Raw genomic sequence first — 20994 nt, forward strand, 5'->3', positions numbered from 1 at the left:
CAAATTGTAAATTAAATGGTGCAGTGTGTAGTTCGGTGGGTGGGGTGCTTGGCTCAGTTGGCTGCCACTCCTTGGTGTAACAAAGTTGGTACAATTTTAAAAGCCTAAAGTAAACACTCCCCTTGCTTTACGCAGACTGTGTGAACAATATGTCCTCTCTGGCATAGCACACGTTACTGATTCGACATTTAGATTGTCTCTAGCAACCCAAAACATTTTCTGTGTCTGTGTTGTAATGTTTAGGCTCTGTTATTCACTGCGTGATCTAGCACTTTCAAATCTTGAAAGCTCCATAATAATAACCAATGCAGAGATTTATCTTGTTGGAACTTCGAATTCAACTCTGACCTTGTTAGTAGCTGTCTGCACTGCAACAGTGGTAATAACGTTAGCAGTTGTCTCATACTTTTGCTGTCATGGGAAACCTGAGTTTATTTTGAACACAAGCCATGCCTTTCCCCTCTACTATTACTACTATCCTCTTGTCCGCCATTGATTTTAGCGACGCACTTTTTTATTCTTATGTCCCAGCAGATGCTCACCCAGTCCCACTCGCTATTATACATTATAGTTTCTTATGTAAATACATTTCCATAGCATCGTTTAATTTTAAATCCTCAAACTGATATCACATATTGTCGATCAACAGATAGATGTTGGCCCATTCAAATTTCTTCACCAGTTGATGCTTGTCTAGATTGTCCTGGTGTTTGTCTCTGTTACCACACCCTTAGGAGGTAAAATCAATCAAAATAATCTTTGTTTACACAGTCTTTTTAACTTAATGACATTGTATTGTGATGGTAATTTCTGTCTGCCTCTGTTGTCGCCCTCATACTTGTTTACTTTGTTGCAATATAGACACATCTTACCTGTTTCTCTTCTCCTTGCAGCTGTTCAGGTGTTGAGGATGAGGAAGAAGGTTCGGCACCACAGGGTCCCCGTGCCCCAGCGGCCACCCTCCCCGATCCGGCCGTCCCCCAACAAATAGACTCTGACCTATGCCCAGGCCCAGCGCATGGTGGACATGGAGATTGACGTCCGGGTGCATCGGATCAGCATCTACGACAAGCTGGATGTGATCTCGGATGATGACCCTATGGCGCCGGAGATTATGGAGTGCACCAGCAACAAGGAGAACATGGAGAAGCCTCAGCAAACACTGATGCCGGCAAACACTGATGCCGGTTAAAAAACAGCCAGGAGAAGAGGAGTGCAGCTGCGGTCGCACAGAACCCTACAACACATGGAGCTACAGCAGCACAGGCAGCACCAGCACAGACACTTCCAGAGGCCAAGGTCTGGACTGTGGAGTATAACATTACATTTACATTTAAGTCATTTAGCAGACGCTCTTATCCAGAGCGACTTACAACCTTATAACCTTCCAGCTGTCCCCAGGAGGCCCCCAGTGTATTATAAGTATGTGGAGAAGACGTCAGAGGAGCTGGATGAGGAGGTGGAGTATGATATGGATGAGGACTACAACACCTGGCTGGAAGTAGTTAATGATAAGAGGAGGAGTGAGGGCGTCAGTCAGGTAGGCTTTTTCTTTTTAAATTACGCCTTTTCAAATTTACAAAACTTAATGGTGAGGCTGCTCCCCCGTAGCCTGGTTGCCAGTCAATCCTTTTTGCCGTGGGGTTTTGTGCTGCGTATTTAAATACTGTATTCTCGACAGCTTATTCTTATCTTTCTACTACTGTACTTTGCAGTTGAGTTACTCGTTATACAGTGCATATTTATTTATATAATAGATTCTTGACATACAGTTGAAGTCGGAAGTTTACATACACTTAGGTTGGAGTCATTAAAATTAGTTTTTTACCACTCCACAAATTTCTTGTTAATAACAAACTATAGTTTTGGCAAGTCTGTTAGGATGTCTACTTTGTACATGACACAAGTAATTTTTCCAACCATTGTTTACAGACAGATTATTCCACTTATAATTCACTGTATCACAATTCCAGTGGGTCAGAAGTTGACATATACTAAGTTGACTGTGCCTTTAAACAGCTTGTAAAATTCCAGAAAATAATGTCATGACTTTAGAAGCTTCTGATCGGCTAATTGACATAATTTGAGTCAATTGGAGGTGTCCCTGTGGATGTATTTCAAGGCCTACCTTCACACTCGGTGCCTATTTGCTTGACATCATGGGAAAATGAAAAGAAATCAGCCAAGACCTCAGAAAAAAATTCTAGACCTCAACAAGTCTGGTTCATCCTTGGGAACAATTTCCAAACGCCTGAAGGTACCACATTTATCTGTACAAACAATAGTATACAAGTATAAACACCATGGGATCATGTAGCCGTCATACTGCTCAGGATGGAGACACGTTCTGTCTCCTAGAGATGAAAGTACTTTGGTGCGAAAAGTGCAAATGAATCCCAGAACGACAGCAAAGGACCTTGTGAAGGTGCTGGAGGAAACAAGTACAAAAGTATCTATATTCACAGTAAAAAGAGTCCTACATCAATATAACCTGAAAGGCCGCTCAGCAAGGAAGAAGCCACTGCTCTAAAACCAGACTACAGTTTGCCACTGCACATGGTGACAAAGATCGTACTTTTTGGATGAATATCCTCTGGCCTGATGAAACAAAACTAGAACTGTTTGGCCATAATGACCATCATTATGTTTGGAGGAAAAAGGGGGAGACTTGCAAGCCGAAGAACATCATCCCAACCTTGAAGCATGGTGGTGGCAGCATCATGTTGTGAGGGTGCTTTGCTGCAGGAGGGACTTGTGCACTTCACAAAATAGATGGCATCATGAGGTAGGACAATTATGTGGATATATTGAAGCAACATCTCAAGACATCAGCCAGGAAGTTAAAGCTTGGTCGCAAATGGGTCTTCCAAATGGACAATGACCCCAAGCATACTTCCAAAGTTGTGGCAAAATGGCTTAAGGACAACAAAGTCAAGGTATTGGAGTGTCCATAACAAAGCCCTGACCCCAATCCTATAGAAAATGTGTGGGAAGAACTGAAAAGGCGTGTGTGAACAGGGAGGCCTACATACCTGACTCAGTTACACCAGCTCTGTCAGGAGGAATGGGACAAAATTCACCCAACTTATTGTGGGAACCCTTGAAAGGCTACCTGAAACGTTTGACCCAAGTTAAATAATTTAAAGGCAATGCTACCAAATACTAAATTAGTATATGTACACGTCTGACCCATTGGGAATGTGATGAAAGAAATAAAAGCTGAAATAAACCATTCTCTCTACTATTATTCTAACATTTCACATTCTTAAAATAAAGTGGTGATCCTAACTGACCTAAGACAGAGCATTTTTACTAGGATTAAATGTCAGGAATTGTGAAAACTGAGTTTTAATGTATTTGGCTAAGGTGTATGTAAACTTCCCACTTCAACTGTAACTTGCTCTGATACACTCAGTGCACAAAACATTAGGAACACCTGCTCTTTCCATGACATAGAATGACCACGTAAATCCAGGTGAAAGCTATGATACCTTATTGATGTCACCTGTTAAATCCACTTCAAATCAGTGTAGTTGAAGGGGAGGAGACAGGTTAAAGAAGGATTTTTAAGCCTTGAGTCAATTGGGACATTGTGTATGTGTGCCATTCAGAGGGTGAATGGGCAAGACAAGATTTTAGTGCCTTTGAATGGGGAATGATAGTAAGTGCCAGACGCACCGGTTTGAGTGTGAGAAGAAGTGCTACGCTGCTGTTTTTTTACGATCAACAGTTTCCCGTGTGTTTCAAGAATGGTCCACCACCCAAAGGACATCCAGCCAACTTGACACAACTATGGGAAGCATGGGAGACATCGGCCAGCATCCCTGTGGAAGTAAAGTTGTAAAGTCCATGCCACAACAAATTGAGGATGTTCTGAGGGCAAAAAGAGATGCAGCTCAATATTATAAATGTGTTCCTAATGCTTTGTACACTCAGTGTATAGCTACTGCTGTACAAGTACTAAGAGGACTATCTTGAGTAAATTTCATCTGGCATACAGTCATGGCCAAAAGTTTTGAGAAAGACACAAATATTAATTTCACTAAGTTTGCTGCTTCAGTGTCTTTAGATATTTGTGTCAGATTTGACTATGGAATACTGAAGTATAATTACAAGCATTTTATAAGTGTCAAAGATTTTTATTGACAATTACATGAAGTTGATGCAAAGAGTCAATATTTGTAGTGCTGACCCTTCTGTTTCAAGACCTCTGCAATCTGCCCTGGCCTGATGTCAATTAACTTCTGGGCCACATCCTGACTGATGGCAACCCATTCTAGCATAATCAATGGTTGGAGTTTGTCAGAATTTGTGGATTTTTGTTTGTCCACCCGCCTCTTGAGGATTGACCACAAGTTCTCAATGGGATTAAGGTCTGGGGAGTTTCCTGGCCTTGGACCCAAAATATCGATGTTTTGTTCCCCGGCCCACTTAGTTATCACTTTTGCCTTATGGCAAGGTGCTCCATCATGCTGGAAAAGGCATTGTTCGTCACCAAACTGTTCCTGGATGGTTGGGAGAAGTTGCTCTCGGAGGATGTGTTGGTAATGATCTTCATTCATGGCTGTGTTCTTGGGCAAAATTGTGAGTGAGCCCACTCCCTTGGCCGAGATGCAACCCCACACATGAATGGTCTCAGGATGCTTTACTGTTGGCATGACACAGGACTGATGGTAGTGCTCACATCGTCTTTCCCGGACAAGCTTTTTTTCCGGATGCCCCAAACAATCGGAAAAGGGATTCATCAGAGAAAATTACTTTACCCCAGTCCTCAGCAGTCCAATCCCTGTGCCTTTTGCAGAATATCAGTCTTTCCCTGATGTTTTTCCTGGAGAGAAGTGGCTTCTTTGCTGCCCTTCTTGACACCAGGCCATCCTCCAAAAGTCTTCACCTCGCTGTGCGTGCAGATGCACCCACACCTGCCTGCTGCCATTCCTAAGCAAGCTCTGTACTGGTGGTGCCCCGATCCCGCAGCGGAATCAACTTTAGGAGATGGTCCTGACGTTTGCTGGACTTTCTTGGGCACCCTGAAGCCTTCTTCACAACAATTGAACCGCTCTCCTTGAAGTTCTTGATGATCTGATAAATGGTTGATTTAGATGCAATCTTACTGGCAGCAATATCCTTGCCTGTGAAGCCCTTTTTGTGCAAAGCAATGATGACTGCACGTGTTTCCTTGCAGGTAACCATGCACAGAGGAAGAACAATGATTCCAAGCACCACCCTCCCTTTGAAGCTTCCAGTCTGTTATTCAAACTCAATCAGCATGACAGAGTGATCTCCAGCCTTGTCCTCGTGAACACTCACACCTGTGTTAATGAATTACTGACATGATGTCAGCTGGTCCTTTTGTGGCAGGCCTGAAATACAGTGGAATTTTTTGGGGGGGATTCAGTTAATTTGCATGACAAAGAGGGACGTTGCAATTAATTGCAATTCATCTGATCACTCTTCATAACATCTTGGAGTATAAGCAAATTGCCATCATACAAACTGAGGCAGCAGAACATTTATATTTGTGTCATTCCCATAACTATTGGCCACGACTGTATATACGCATAGATTGCATTTGGATTGTTGTTACAGTGGTATTTTGGTTGTTTATTTTTGATTGTAAACTTTGACATTATACTGCATTGTTAGGAGCTAATAACATAAGCGTTTCGCTGCAGCTGCCATAACATCTGCTAAACTGTGTACGCGACTAATAAACTTGGATTTGATTTAATTCTGTTTCTACTCTTTTGTCAACTAGACAAGAGAGCAGAAACAGACTGGCAGTCAGGCGAGATCCCCCTACTAAAGAAACAAAAACAAATGAATCACAGGCTAAGAAAATAATACAATATAACAATAGTCAACAATATTTAATTAGTACCACAATTAATGTGCAACTGTTTACTGTTCTCCCTCTCACGACCAGGTGTCCCACAATGTGTTTGAGTTCCTGGTGGACCGCTTTGAGAAGGAGACCCAGATGGAGGAGGGCCAGGACAAGCTGACCATAGACGAGGACGCTGTCTGCTGCATCAGCATGGATGGAGATGGCCAGGACAGCAACGTCATCCTCTTCTGTGACATGTGCAACCTGGCCGTGCACCAAGAGTGTTACGGTGTCCCTTACATCCCAGAGGGACAGTGGCTGTGCCGGCACTGCCTCCAGTTGCCCACCCAGCCCGCAGGCTGCATACTGTGTCCTCATAAAGGCGGAGCAGTGAAAAAGACTGACTATGACCGCTGGGGTCATGTGGTGTGCGCCCTGTGGGTGCCGGAGGTAGGGCTTTCCAACACGGTCTTCATCGAGCCCATCGACGGAGTGAGCAACATTCCGTCCGCCCGCTGGAAGCTCGCCTGCTACCTCTGTAAGGAGAAGGGGGTGGGGGCCTGTATCCAGTGTCACAAGGCGAACTGCTACACCGCCTTCCATGTCAGCTATGCTCAGAAAGCCGGACTCTTTATGAAGATGGAACCTATCAAGGAGGTTAAGGAGACGGGTGAACCAACGTTTTCGGTGAAGAAGACTACTTTACTGCGGGCCCCACACCCCCAACAGCTCAGTCAAGAGACCCCTCACCATCTACGAGGACACCAAAACCCAAAATGGATTGTGTTCCCCTCTGAAAGGGGAGAAGTCGAGGGGCGTCAGTGCACTGATGGAAGGCAGGAAGATGAAGAGCAAGAAGGTGGAGACAGAAAAAGAGGTCCCACCCGTGGCTGTGCCTAGCTTTCCTCCCCAAAGGTAGATTCACTCACCATTCATCTAAGAATAATTTGCATAATTTGCAGATGACCAGACGTATCAGTAAATGTGACAATAGACAACATACAGTTCCGTGAAAAAGTATTTGTCCCCTTTCTGATTTGATCTATTGTCAGATTTTCAAACAAAACATTAATATTAATATAACACAAAATGTTGATAATTATTTCATTTATTTAACATAATTATGCAATACCCAATGTCCCTGTGTGAATTTTCTTTTGCCATCTTACACTCAATAATTGGTTGTGCCACCTTCAGCTGTAATGACTGCAACCAAACACTTCATGTAGCTGTTGAAATGTAATATTAGGTTTCGGTTGAAGATCTGATAACTTTCAGTGTAAAAAAATATGCAAAAATAGAGAATCTGAAATGGGGCAAACTCGCTTCTGCCATCAAACCCATGCAACTTATCCAAAATGCAGCAGCCTGCCTGGTTTTCAACCTTTTCAAGTTCTTTCATGTCACCCCAGCTCCCGCTCAGCCCAGTCCAAGCTCTTCTTTGTCCTGGTACCCCAATGGTGGAACCAGCTTCCCCCTGAAGCTAGGACAGCAGAGTCCCTGCCCTTCTATGGGCTCTGCATTTCACTTGTGTTTTTGAATAAACATTTTGTTAGAAGTAAAATAAATGCTGTTTTCAAAGCATTTATGTTGTTTTGTATCATAGCTGAATGCTACTTGCACAAAGAACTACAAATCCTATAATATCCAACCTCATGTGCAGCAACACTGCCTGACTGGGGAGCTGTGCTCACTGTGATTGAAGTGCGGCAGTAAGATACGTTTTTAGATGCGCTAAGCACAGGCATAAAAGGTGGTGTAATTTACTCAAGTCTAATAAATTGAGACTTGTGTGTCTTGGCTTTTTAAATCAAATCAAATCAAATGTAATTTGTCACATACACATGGTTACATTGTTTTGTTCACAAGTTAAGTTTTTCAATGTTTGAGTTTGTTTCAACTGCTAGCGAAGACACATTGTCTACTAGTCAGATTCTCGATCTCACAGGCAGACTGGACTCGAGCCTTGTCCTTGTTGCCATGCTAACATCCCACCCTTAAAGGGACAGCTGAAAATGTTTGTCTTATCTGGGATATTTTGGTTAAAAGACTCCGGTCACAAATAATGAAATAACAGCGCAATATACCACATCACTTCTTACTAGTAAGACATTTATTGTTTTACAAACATTACAAAGCATGCTCATCTGGGCACCAGAGTGGCACAGCGGTCTAACATGTTGACTACACTGCTCGCATCGCAAAATATATTTACACATGCATGTTTTTCAATCATTGCACCCACACTGCTCGCACGCGCCAACGAGCATCTGCGTTACCAAGCGCTAAAATAGGAGTCAGTTCTATTTGTGACACTGAACGTGGTGCAAATCCTGCCTCTCCCATCTCCTCATTGGTTTATAGAAGCATATACCCACGTGCCATCTCATTGGTTATACCCACGTGGGTGACTGAAAGACGAACTGAGGTCGGTCGGTCGTGGTATAATACACCTTATTATGAAAGTTAGATGCCAATCTCCATACAAAGTCCAAAGAAGAAAAAGCCTGGAAGGAGGAGAGATGACTAGAAATGATTTGGTTGACCGTTTTCTGTGTGGATTAATTGTCAGAGTAGAGGACCTTGTGCATTTCAGGTAAAATAACAACTCAACGTTTATATCCCTGTACAAATTAGCTAGCAACAGCAAGCTGGCTAAATAGGACAATTTAGCTAACAACTGCAAGCTAGCTAGCTAGCTAAATATGTTTAATGCTTTTCGACCTGTCCCCAAATTATTTTTTTTAAATATTTCAACCTGCATGCCATGATTGCATTTGGTGTGAGGGGACAAAATCAATTTGCACACGATGGTGCACGCCTGGTTTGGGCATGGTGTAAGGCACTGCATCTCGGGGCTTGAGGCGTCACTACAAGACACCCTGATTCGAATCCAGGCTGTATCACAACCGGCAGTGATTGTGAGTCACCATAGGGCGGCACACAATTGGTCCAGCATCGTCCGGGTTTGGCCGGTGTAGGCCGTCACTGTAAATAAGAATTTGTTCTTAACTGACAGTTCACAGCACTGTATAGAAAAAGAGGTCAAGACTTAAAGTGAAAAAACATGTTATTCAATTTCAGACATGGACATTTTCCTTCAATAAGCAACATAGTAACAATTTTAAAATCTTCTCCATCTGTTCCTAGGTTAAACACCATCCTCAACCGGGTGTCTGTGCAGAAGAAGAAGGTATTTGTGGAGCTGGCTCTAAACTACTGGACTCTAAAGAGACAGGCGAGGAACGGCATACCTCTCATCAGACGACTACAGTCCATCCAACAGTCCCACCAGAAGACCCATGCTGCACAGCCGGTCAGTCAGCTGGTCATGCACTACGGCCCCCCTGTTTCTTACACAATTCACGTCCCCTGGCTGGTACACTACATTTCTTCTCACACTCCTATCATTATAACATACCCCTCTCCTTATTACTGTAGCAATGTCAAAGAGAACAGGCCAAAACTACCCAGAGGCATATGATTGTTTGTATAAATGAGAGCTCTACTGCTCTCCTTGTTGGATTACAATTCCTCTGTTTTCTAACCCTAATGTTGGTGATATTGTTTTTTTAACTGTACTTGTCTGTGATGTTTTCTAAATCTGATTTGCGTGATTCCCACCACAGAAGGAGAGTGAGGAGGAGAGCCGGGCTCTGAAGGAGCAGCTCAAGGAGTGGCATCGTCTAAGACATGACCTGGAGAGTGCCAGGCTATTGCTGGAGCTCATACGCAAGAGAGAGAAACTCAAGAGAGAAGATGTAGGTTAGATAACTGTAGCTGTCCCTGCAAGCCAACATTACATAAATATAGCTCACAAGCCAACTATAAGACAATTAGTAGTATAGTATCAATTGGAGCTGCCCCCCTCTGTCTCTGCCTGTCTCTCTCCCTCCATGGTTCCATGTACAGTACACCATGATGCTAATGGTCCCCTGTGTGTCCTCAGATGAAGATGCAGCAGAGCCTGTTGGAGGTCCAGCTGACTCCCTTCAGTATCCTGCTCAGGTCTGTGCTGGAACAGCTACAGGAGAGAGACCAGTCCAATATCTTTGCCCATCCTGTCGACATCAAAGAGGTAACGCTTACTTACCATGGCTAGGAGAGCAGCTCTTACTATAACATGTACACACGGCCTGAGATAGCCTTGCTGACGTGACTGGCTTGGTACACAGCGAGGGAGAGCCACTGGTTTGGACAGGAGTCCGTATAATAATGTAATATTCGGCCAGAAATTCATCAAGTTATTATTGGTGTTCTGAAATGTTTTTTTTTTCCTCCCTGGAGAGTTTAAACCTCTTGTGTATTTTGGATAAAAAAAATCCAACAGTTATAATGGAAGGGAGCGGTGCTCGGGGACTGTGTGTGGCTGTACATGTGGGTGTTCTAGGAAGAAAGACACACAGCCCCCTTCTTAATCAACTTCATTAACCCTAACATCAAACAGCCTCTCCAGACTGTGAAGTCAGGAGTTTGGTGTCAGCCAGACTAGAGTTGAGATGCTGCTTTTGTCCTTTCACGTTTTGTTAACTTTCATGGTTTTTAGTTTTTTTTTATACTAGATTTATATCTAAATTCTTCATTCTCCTCCTAGCATAGCATCTGGCCCATCTCATTTGGACTGATTATAACATCTTCAAAAAGTATTTCCAAAAATATCACACTGTGGATTTTACATTTACATCTCAATGCTCTGTATGTGCCGACTATCAGATGTCTCTATATATCTGTCTATCTTTAAACCTTTAGGTGCCTGACTACCTTGACCACATCAGGAACCCCATGGACTTCGCCACTATGAGGAAACGCATTGACGACCAGGCCTACAGCAACCTGAATGACTTTGAGTCCGACTTCAACCTCATCATCTTCAACTGCATGAAGTACAACTGTAAGGACACCTTCTTCCACCGTGCGGCCGCCCGTCTCCGAGACCAGGGTGGGGCTTTGATCAGGAAGACGCAGAGGGATGTGGAACAAATCGGCTTCGAGAAGGATGCACCTTTCCGAACGGCCCAAGATTGAAGCGCCTCTGCGGTTTTCCTGGGAGGATGGTAAAGACCTAGCGAGACGAAGAGTTTGTAGAAATATAATGGATAAATCAGTCAATGTAGAATACTGGAACAGACAGCAGTGTTTGCACAGATTCAAATTAATAATGCATATTCCTGGTCAATTGAGACGCTCCTTTGAGCATTTTAGTCTAGGAGTTTGCTTAATCTGGATCCTCAATTTAGTTCTACTTACAAAGGCTACTCATTGTTTAGTTAACATCAAGCAAATGTCTCCCAATGACAGTATTATCTTGTTGTTCTTTCCCAGTGGACCAGTTATTGGTCCCAGCCAACCGGCAGCACATGCCTCTGGAGGAGCAGCTGAAAGTGCTGCTGGAGAAACTGGACATGACGTACTCCATGAAGTCCAGTCCGTCACGCTCCAAAAGCCTCAAGCTGCTCAAGAAGACCATCAACAACGTGCGCAGTGAGATGAGCCTCAGCCTTAGGAGAGCCTCCCACCACTCACATTCTTACTCCTCTTCCTCCCACTGGTCATCCCATCCAGAAATGAGTAAAGCTGGGGAGGCAGAGGGGGTGAAGACCAATGGACAGAGCCCTGATAACGATGGTAGTTTTTTTTCAAGTTGTTACGTTATCTGCATTGGGGAACATACTGTGTATGTGTGTGTATATACACTTGAAGTTGGAAGTTTACATACTTAGGTTGGAGTCATTTAAAACTTTTTTCAACCACTCCACAAATTTCTTGTTAACAAACTATAGTTTTGGCAAGTCTGTTAGGACATCTACTTCGTGCATGGTGCAAGTAATTCACTGTATCAGATTATTTCACTTATAATTCACTGTATCACAATTCCAGTGGGTCAGAAGTTTACATAAACTAAGTTGACTGCGCCTTTAAACAGCTTGTAAAATTCCATAAAACGATGTCATGGCTTTAAAAGCTTCTGATCGGCTAATTGACTACATTTGAGTCAATTGGAGGTGTACCTGTGGATGTATTTCAAGGCCTACCTTACAACTCAGTGCCTCTTTGCTTGACATCATGGGACAATGAAAAGAAATCAGCCAAGACTTAAAAAAAAATTGTAGACCTCCACATGTCTGGTTCATTCTTGGGAGCAATTTCCAAACGATTTACCTACTCTGTGTCTCACAAAGACATGGCGGTTGGAACCAAAAATCCCAAATTTGGACTCCTCGGACCAAAGGAAAGATTTCCACCAGTCTAATGTCCATTGCTTGTGTTTCTTGGCCCAAGCAAGTCTCTCTTCCTTTTATTGGTGTCCTTTTAGTAGTGATTTATTTGAGCAATTTGACCATGAAGGCCTGATTCACACAGTCTCCTCTGAACAGTTGATGTTGAGATGTCTGAACTCTGTTATGCATTTATTTGGGCTGCAATTTCTGAGGCTGGTAACTCTAATGAACTCATCCTCTGCAGCAGAGGTAACTCTGGGTCTCCCTTTCCTGTGGGCAGTCCTCATTAGAGCCATTTTCATCATAGTGCTTGATGGGTTTTTACGGCTGCACTTGAAGATCTTTCAAAGTTCTTGACATTTTCTGTATTGACTGACCTTCATGTCTTAAAGTAATGATGGACTGTCATGTCTCGTTTCTCTTTTCTTATGTGAGCTGTTCTTGCCATAATATGGACTTGGTCTTCTGTCAAATAGGGCTATCTTCTATATACCCCCCACCTTGTCACAACACAACTGATTGGCTCAAACGCATTAAGAAAGAAAGACATTTCACAAATTCACTTTTAACAAGACATACCTATTAATTGAAATGCATTCCAGGTGACTACCTCATGAAGCTGGTTGACAGAATGCCAAGATTGTACAAAGCTGTCATCAAGGCAAAGGGTGGCTACTTGATTTGTTCAACACTTTTTTTTTCTTGACCAAATTATTCCATATGTGTTATTTCATAGTTTGGATGTCTTCAACTATTATTCTACAATGTAGAAAATAGTCAAACTAAAGAAAAACCCTTGAATGAGTTGGTGTGTCCAAACTTTTGACTTGTACTGTAAATATTTGCCCATACAGGAGGGGGGTAGGCCCTGTCGAAGAGGTGGGGCTTTAGGAGGGACTGAAAGATGGTGATGAACTCCGTCACGGATGGCTCGGGAGAGTTCCAGAGCCTAGGAGCAACCCTGGAGAAGGTGTTCTCTCCGAAGCTCTGTAGTTTTGACCTGGGATGTCAAGGTGGCCTTCTGTGGCAGAATGGATTGCGTGTGTGGTTTGGTAGAGGAGAAGAAAGTTTAAGAGGTAAAGCAGGGTGGTGAATGGCTTTGTAGGTAAGGAAGAAGATCTTGTAATTAATTAGTTGGCAGCCAGTAGAGTTCCCGGTGAACATTAGTGATGTGCTGCCGGGCCTTAGTGTTGGTGAGAATGCAAGCTGCTGAGTTTTGAACCATTTGGAGCTTATGGAAGGACATTGAGTTGATGCTGGAGAGTGGCGAGTTGCATTAGTCAAGACTAGAGGAGATGAATGCATATATGAGGGTTTCAGCGGCAGGAGAGGGGGTACCTGGCTTTGGCCAAGCACTCAGATATCGCCAGTGACCTGGTGTCAGGATGTCATGTGCTTCTCAGTTCATTGTTTTATTGGCCGAAACTAGATATAAACTATAGCTAGATCAGGAATTAACCGTAACCACTAACTCCTAGTTAGTCACACCATCATACCATATAGTATGAACACCTCCTCCCAGCTGCCCACTGCACTGAGGCTAGGTAACACAGTCACCACCGATAAACCCATGATTATCGAAAACCTCAACAAGCATTTCTTAAAGGCTGGCCATGCCTTCCGCCTGGCTACTCCAACCTCGGCCAACAGCTCTGCCCCACCCGCAGCTACTCGCCCAAGCCTCTCCAGGTTCTCCTTTACCCAAATCCAGATAGCAGATGTTCTGAAAGAGCTGCAAAACCTGGACCCGTACAAATCAGCTGGGCTTGACAATCTGGATCCTCTATTTATGAAACTATCTGCCGCCATTGTCGCAACCCCTATTGCCAGCCTGTTCAACCTCTCTTTCATATCGTCTGAGATCCCCAAGGATTGGAAAGCTGCCGCAGTCATCCCCCTCTTCAAAGGGGGAGACACCCTGGACCCAGACTGTTACAGACCTATATCCATCCTGCCCTGCCTATCTAAGGTCTTCGAAAGCCAAGTCAACAAACAGGTCACTGACCATCTCGAAACCTTCTCCGCTGTGCAATCTGGTTTCCGAGCCGGTCACAGGTGCACCTCAGCCACGCTCAAGGTACTAAACAATTTCATAACCGCCATCGATAAAAGACAGTACTGTGCAGCCGTCTTCATCGACCTTGCCAAGGCTCTCGACTCTGTCAATCACCATATTCTTATCGGCAGACTCAGTAGCCTCAGTTTTTCGGATGACTGCCTTGCCTGGTTCACCAATTACTTTGCAGACAGAGTTCAGTGTGTCAAATCGGAGGGCATGCTGTCCGGTCCTCTGGCAGTCTCTATGGGGGTGCCACAGGGTTCAATTCTCGGGCCGACTCTTTTCTCTGTATATATCAATGATGTTGCTCTTGCGATTCCCTGATCCACCTCTACGCAGACGACACCATTCTATATACTTCCGGCCCGTCCTTGGACACTGTGCTATCTAACCTCCAAACGAGCTTCAATGTCATACAACACTCCTTCTGTGGCCTCCAACTGCTCTTAAACGCTAGTAAAACCAAATGCATGCTTTTCAACCGTTCGCTGCCTGCACCCACACGCCTGACCAGCATCACCACCCTGGATGGTTCCGACTTTGAATATGTGGACATCTATAAGTACCTAGGTGTCTGGCTAGACTGTAAACTCTCCTTCCAGACTCATATCAAACATCTCCAATCGAAAATCAAATCAAGAGTCGGCTTTCTATTCCGCAACAAAGCCTCCTTCACTCACGCCGCCAAACTTACCCTAGTAAAACTGACTATCCTACCGATCCTCGACTTCGGCGATGTCATCTACAAAATTGCTTCCAACACACTACTCAGCAAACTGGATGCAGTTTATCACAGTGCCAGCCGTTTTGTCACTAAAGCACCTTAGACCACCCACCACCGCAACTTGTATGCTCTAGTCGGCTGGACCTCGCTACATATTCGTCGCCAGACCCACTGGCTCCAGGTCATCTACAAGTCCATGCTAGGTATAGCTCCGCCTTATCTCAGTTCACTGGTCACGATGGCAACACCCATCCGTAGCACGCGCTCCAGCAGGTGTATCTCACTGATCATCCCTAAAGCCAACACCTCATTTGGCCGCCTTTCGTTCCAGTTCTCTGCTGCCTGTGACTGGAACGAATTGCAAAAATCGCTGAAGTTGGAGACTTTTATCTCCCTCACCAATTTCAAACATCTGCTATCTGAGCAGCTAACCGATCGCTGCAGCTGTACATAGTCTATCGGTAAATAGCCCACCCATTTTTACCTACCTCATCCCCATACTGTTTTTATTTATTTACTTTTCTGCTCTTTTGCACACCAATATCTCTACCTGTACATGGCCATCTGATCATTTATCACTCCAGTGTTAATCTGCAAAATTGTAATTATTCGCCTACCTCCTCATGCCTTTTGCACACAATGTATATAGACTCCCCTTTTTTTTCTACTGTGTTTATTTACATTTATTGACTTGTTAATTGTTTACTCCATGTGTAACTCTGTGTTGTCTGTTCACACTGCTATGCTTTATCTAGGCCAGGTCGCAGTTGCCTACCTGGTTAAATAAAGGTGAAATAAATGTAAAATAATAGTGTGCTTGGCCATGCTAACCTGCTATGACGTAGTCATGCTGGGTCACATGATATCCCTTGTCTCAGGACATCCCATTGCCTGGTTGATGAGTGTTGAAGTGGGATACTATTGTAGTTATACAGTATAGCTGCATGGTAGCATGGCTTTCTCTTTAACATGGTATTGGTACAGTGGAGTTGATATCCTCGGAGCCTGAATTGATTCACAGTAAACCTACACTGACTCAGTAACTATTAGATTGCCTTCTAGAATGCAGAATACTTTGCGTGATTTTAAAATATTTTGCTGTCTCATTGGTTATTTAGCTTTGCATTATAGAAGGCAAGATAATTTGTATTGAGGTCTTGTAATTCTGCAAGGATAAGGATGATGTGCTTTAAGAATGGTTCTGGTGTTTTTATTCAAGATGTGCAATTCCCTCATTTCATATTACATTGTGATCTATATAATGTTATGCTTTCTGTGTTTTCTCACTGTATTCTCTCATATACTTCAACAGGGGACAAATCATTACCTCCCAAATTGGAACCCTCTGACTCCTGTCCTCCTTTCCTGCACTTCGAGAGTAACTCAGAACCCCCTACCCTTAAACCTATCCACCCCACCCCAACCCCACTCCGGACAGCAAGACCCACGGACAGGTCAAATTTGAACGGATGAAACCCAACAACACATTCTCAACCACTAACAAGACCCTTCTCAATGGCTACTCTGAGTCCCAGAACCCCCTGCTTCTCTTAGAGGGGGGCGTGAGTGTGGCCACCTCCACCCTGGCCCAACCCTCGGGGACGACTGTCAACCGCCGCACTGCCGTGCTCTTCAGAAAATCCAAGACCTCTCGCCCTGGGAAGAACCAGGGGGAGAGAGGAAGAGGCGAGGCCCAGACAGGGTGCCCTCAGCTGGGCACCAAGACATTCCTGTCGGTGATGATCCCCAGGCTGGAGACCCTCCTCCACCCCAGGACCAGGAAGAGGAGCCACAGTTCCAGCGTGGGGGTCAGCGAGGGGGGTGGAGACGGGGAGTCCCCTGTCAAACACATTGACACAGGTAAATAGGGTTCTTTTCACTTGTCAGAAAATAAATTACTTATCTTAAAGGGACTCTTAAATAGAGCATGAATAAGAAGTAGAAAATGATATTCACAGACTTGTGAATTAAGAGATCAGGTTCCCCTTGTCTATGTAATCTTATTAATTATAATTTAAAAGACTAAACAGATCCTAGATCAGCACCCCTACTGAGATGCTTTATGAATAAAGGTTCAAATGTTGTAGGTCTATGCTGTAGTTGGTTTATGTGTAGTATACGGACTCTACTGTACTGCTCTGTGTTACTCGCCTCAGGCCTGTTTAATGGTTTTGTGATGGAGGAGGTTATTGATGAAGAGAGGGAGCTAACTGCCAGCAGGCCTCTAGAAACCAGAAGACGGTGTGCCTCTGAGTCCAGCATCTTAACTAATGGTAGTCTGCTGGGCAGCACCAGGTAGGTACATGCATATACCTCACAACAGACCTGGGTTCAAGTAGAATTTGTCTTTCAATGACCTAAACTGAGCTTGATCGAGCCCGCCTGGTACAATGGAACCACTAGAATAGACCCAACTGTGGAAACACAGGCAGGCTCAATCAAACGCTCTAAGCAATGTAGGCACGTCATCTCTAGCTCGTACACTTTTCACTGCTTGGTAGTTCAACTATGTAGCCTGGTTCCTCTCTAGGTTTCTTCCTAGGTTTTGGCCTTTCTAGCATTGCTTGCTGTTTGGGGTTTTAGGCTGGGTTTCTGTACTGGGTTTCTGTACAGCACTTTGAGATATCAGCTGATGTACGAAGGGCTATATAAATTGATTTGATTTGTAATTTCTCTATAGTGTGTCATGTAGAAGGCAGTCTGACTCAGTGTGGATGCCTTTTCCTGATTTCAGCAGCAACCTCAGTCTTCCAACATGTGGTAAGGGCAAACCGGCCCTGGTCCGAAGAAACACTGTGGACGATAAGAACGAGCTCATTGCCTGTATAGAAACCGGGAACTTTGCCAGAGCTGCTAGGATTGTTGCCGGTAAGTTGTTAGTATTGATGTTAATCATACAGGAAAATGGAGACTGGAGGCAAGTGTGTTTTTGTGTATTGTATCATATGAGGTCTGGCTTAGAGTCATTGAAGTAGATCTATTGCTATAGGGTCAGGAGTTTTGGGGTAGCTTTTGAGGCACTGTTGCTTTACTGGCATTTCCAGCATGATCCACTAGGTCTGCTGCAGTTAGAAAATCCTAGGAAATGTTATTTAATTGACACAAACTGTCTCCACTCAGTCAATGTCTTGTTGTGCGTGTGTGTTAGGTGGGCGGATCGCCTAAGCCATTGACAGTCGCTGGATCCAGGTTCGAATCCCAGTGTGGGCTACCCCCCAAATTTTCTACAATATACTTCCATGTTTGGTTTAATTGACTTTCCCTTTTACGGACCCTAAATTATCTAGTTTTAGCTACCGTACTACTTCCAAGTCTGTTGGAGAGGATCAGATTGAGCAAAGTGAGATGTAGAATCACTGATCTACAAATAGTATTCTCTGCAAAATAATAGGTTGTGTGATTTATGATTCGCAGAGCTACTCCTCCCCTGGCTTAAGTAATCCCTCCTGCCAAACACACATGCACATCCAGACATTGTTTGATTGATTGGAGACAGCTTGTGTCAATTACATAACATTTCCAAGGATTTCCTACCTGCATCAACATTAGTGGACAATGCTGGAAATACCAGTAAAAAGCACAGTGCCTCAAAATGTGCCCCAACTCTTGGCTCTAGCTTTAGGATATAACCAGAGTTTTTTTTTTCTTCTCAGTAGTATACTACGATGCAAGCAAGAGAAACATAAATTAAAGCCATTATATTCATGATTTACATTCCAAATTGTATTTTTGTAATATTAAATTTTTCAGTGAGTTGTGATGTATTTAACCTGTATGTGTTGAGGCTGTAACTTAGCATGCCTCTGGAAGTGTTTTGCTATATTTACAGTGAACCCATCCTAACTTGATTGTTGTTATTCCTGCATCCATAGAAGTTGGCAATAACAATATTTGGATGCCTGCTAATGCTACAACAGTTGTTCTGGAACCTCTAAAGCTAGTTTGGGCAAAATGTAGCGGATACCCTTCCTATCCTGCCTTGGTGAGTGACAGTGAGCACCTGACTGTCTCATTCTCTCTTCTTTTTGTTTACCTGCCACAGTATGCTTAGTTGTGTTTCTAAGTCAAGGAATGTGTATTACTAATAAGAAGTAATGTGTTGTATTGCTCAATTTAATATTTTGTGACCTGAGTCTTCTCATCAAAATATCACAGATAAGAAAAATGTTCAGCTGCCCCTTTTAAGTTTACCGTGGTAATGGGGCCACTCAAGTTGTCACGTGTCGTTAGGCATTCAGCATGCTCAGCTAGGCGAACCGAACGAGTGTGCTTGCATACTCCCTTAAAATACATTTGCTTGAAAAACTAGATTTCGGCTACCAACTTCGGCTTGCCTCAAAGATGAACAAAAATGTCACAATATCGTCATAATATATGCATAAGCTGTTCTGGCTGGGAAACATGCAGATGCCTTTAGTGGTGCATGACTCCAGGAAGTCGACTCCCGACTTTTGAAGTCGACTCCCGACTGCTGTGGTTAGTCAAGAGTCGACTCTTGCTCAACTCCCAAAAGGAGCTGAAACAGACAAACGCACAGGTACGCACCTCATTATTGCTGCGTCCTATTAGGAAGACTACATTTGCGTTCTAGAGGACTGATATGAACATGATGATGCCCATTTGTTCATTAACTTAGCCTATAAAAGTCCCATTTTAAATATATATATATTTTTTATATAGGTGATGTGTAGGAACTACAATATTTTGGTGATATTTCTGCTGCACGCAGCCTTGACGATCCCATGTGATGATGCTGCACGTTCTACGCTGATAAGCCCATTCTTTGCCATGTTATAACGCTATTCGGACAGGTATTACTAGAGACGTTGGTTATGTAATTATTATCCAAGCATGTGTGTTATTCCAGAAGACGATTCACACAGGATTACTCCAAACTGCCCCTTGTAATTATTTTTTTCCCCCTCAAATTGAATTCACTCTTGATGGAAGCCTGGAGGTTTTTATTCTAGGCGTGAAGTTATTTCATAGTCATGTCTAGACTATAATAGGCTACACTGATAATTCATGCTTGGCTGCCAAATGTATGCAGTACCTTCAGAAAGTATTCACACCCCTTGACTTTTTTCACGTTGTGTTACAGCCTGAATTTAAAATTGATTTAAATTATGATTTGGTCACTGGCCCATAATATCAAAATGGTATTTTAGTATTTTAATTTGTATTTTTTATTACATATTAATACAAATGAAAAGCTAATATGTCTTAAGTCAATAAGTATTCAACCTCTTTGTTATTGCAAGCCTAAAAAGGTTCAGGAGTAAAAAATTGCTGAACAAGTCACAAAAGTTGCATGGTGTGTTTAACATAATATTTTTAATGACTACCTAATCACTTTAGCCCACACATACAATTATCTTTAAGGTCGTGCAGTGCATTCTAAACACAGATTCAACCACAAAGACCAGGGAGGTTTTCCAATGCCTTGCAAAGAAGGGCACTTATTAGTAGATGAGTATAAATAAAAAAAGCTGACATTGAATACCCCTTTGTGCTTAGTGAAATTATTCATTACACTTTGGATAGGGTATAGGATAGGGTACACCCAGTCACTACAAAGACAGAGGCATCCTTCCTAACTCATTTTCCGGAGAGGAAGTCAACTTTAAAACAGTTAGTTAATGGCTGTGTTAGGAGAAAATGGTGGTTGTAGTTTCTCCACAATATTGACCTAATTGACAGAGTGAAAACAAGGAAGCCTGTACAGAATAATATTCCAAAACATGCATCCTGTTTACAACAAGGCACTGAAGTAATACTGCAAAAAATGTGGCAACGCAATTCACTTTTTGTCCTGAGTACAAAGTGTTATGTTTGAGGCAAATCCAATACAACTATTGACTGAGTACCACTTTACATATTTTCAAGCATGGTGATTGCTGCATCATGTTATGGCTATGCCTGTATTCATTAAGAACTGGGGAGTTTCAGGATAAAAAATAAATTGGATGGAGCTAAGCACAGGAAAACCTTTTTCAGTCTGCTTTCCACCAGACACTGGGAGATGAATTCACCTTTCAGCCGGACAATAACCTAAAACAAAAGGCCAATTTTACACTGGAGCTCCTTACCAAGAAGACAGTGAATGTTCCGGAGGCAGAGTTACAGTTTTGATTAAATCTACTTGAAATCTATGGAAAGGCCTGAAATT

The 20994-nt window shown here is 43.2% G+C and overlaps 1 pseudogene; it reads left to right on the forward strand.

Moving 5' to 3' along the window:
- Positions 1-910: 910 nt before the first annotated feature.
- LOC118392769 (bromodomain-containing protein 1-like) overlaps positions 911-20994 on the forward strand; it is a 30543-nt pseudogene continuing 10459 nt past the window's right edge.

The sequence above is a fragment of the Oncorhynchus keta genome, chromosome 13 (genome assembly GCF_023373465.1).
Source record: "Oncorhynchus keta strain PuntledgeMale-10-30-2019 chromosome 13, Oket_V2, whole genome shotgun sequence".
Lineage (NCBI taxonomy): Eukaryota > Metazoa > Chordata > Actinopteri > Salmoniformes > Salmonidae > Oncorhynchus > Oncorhynchus keta.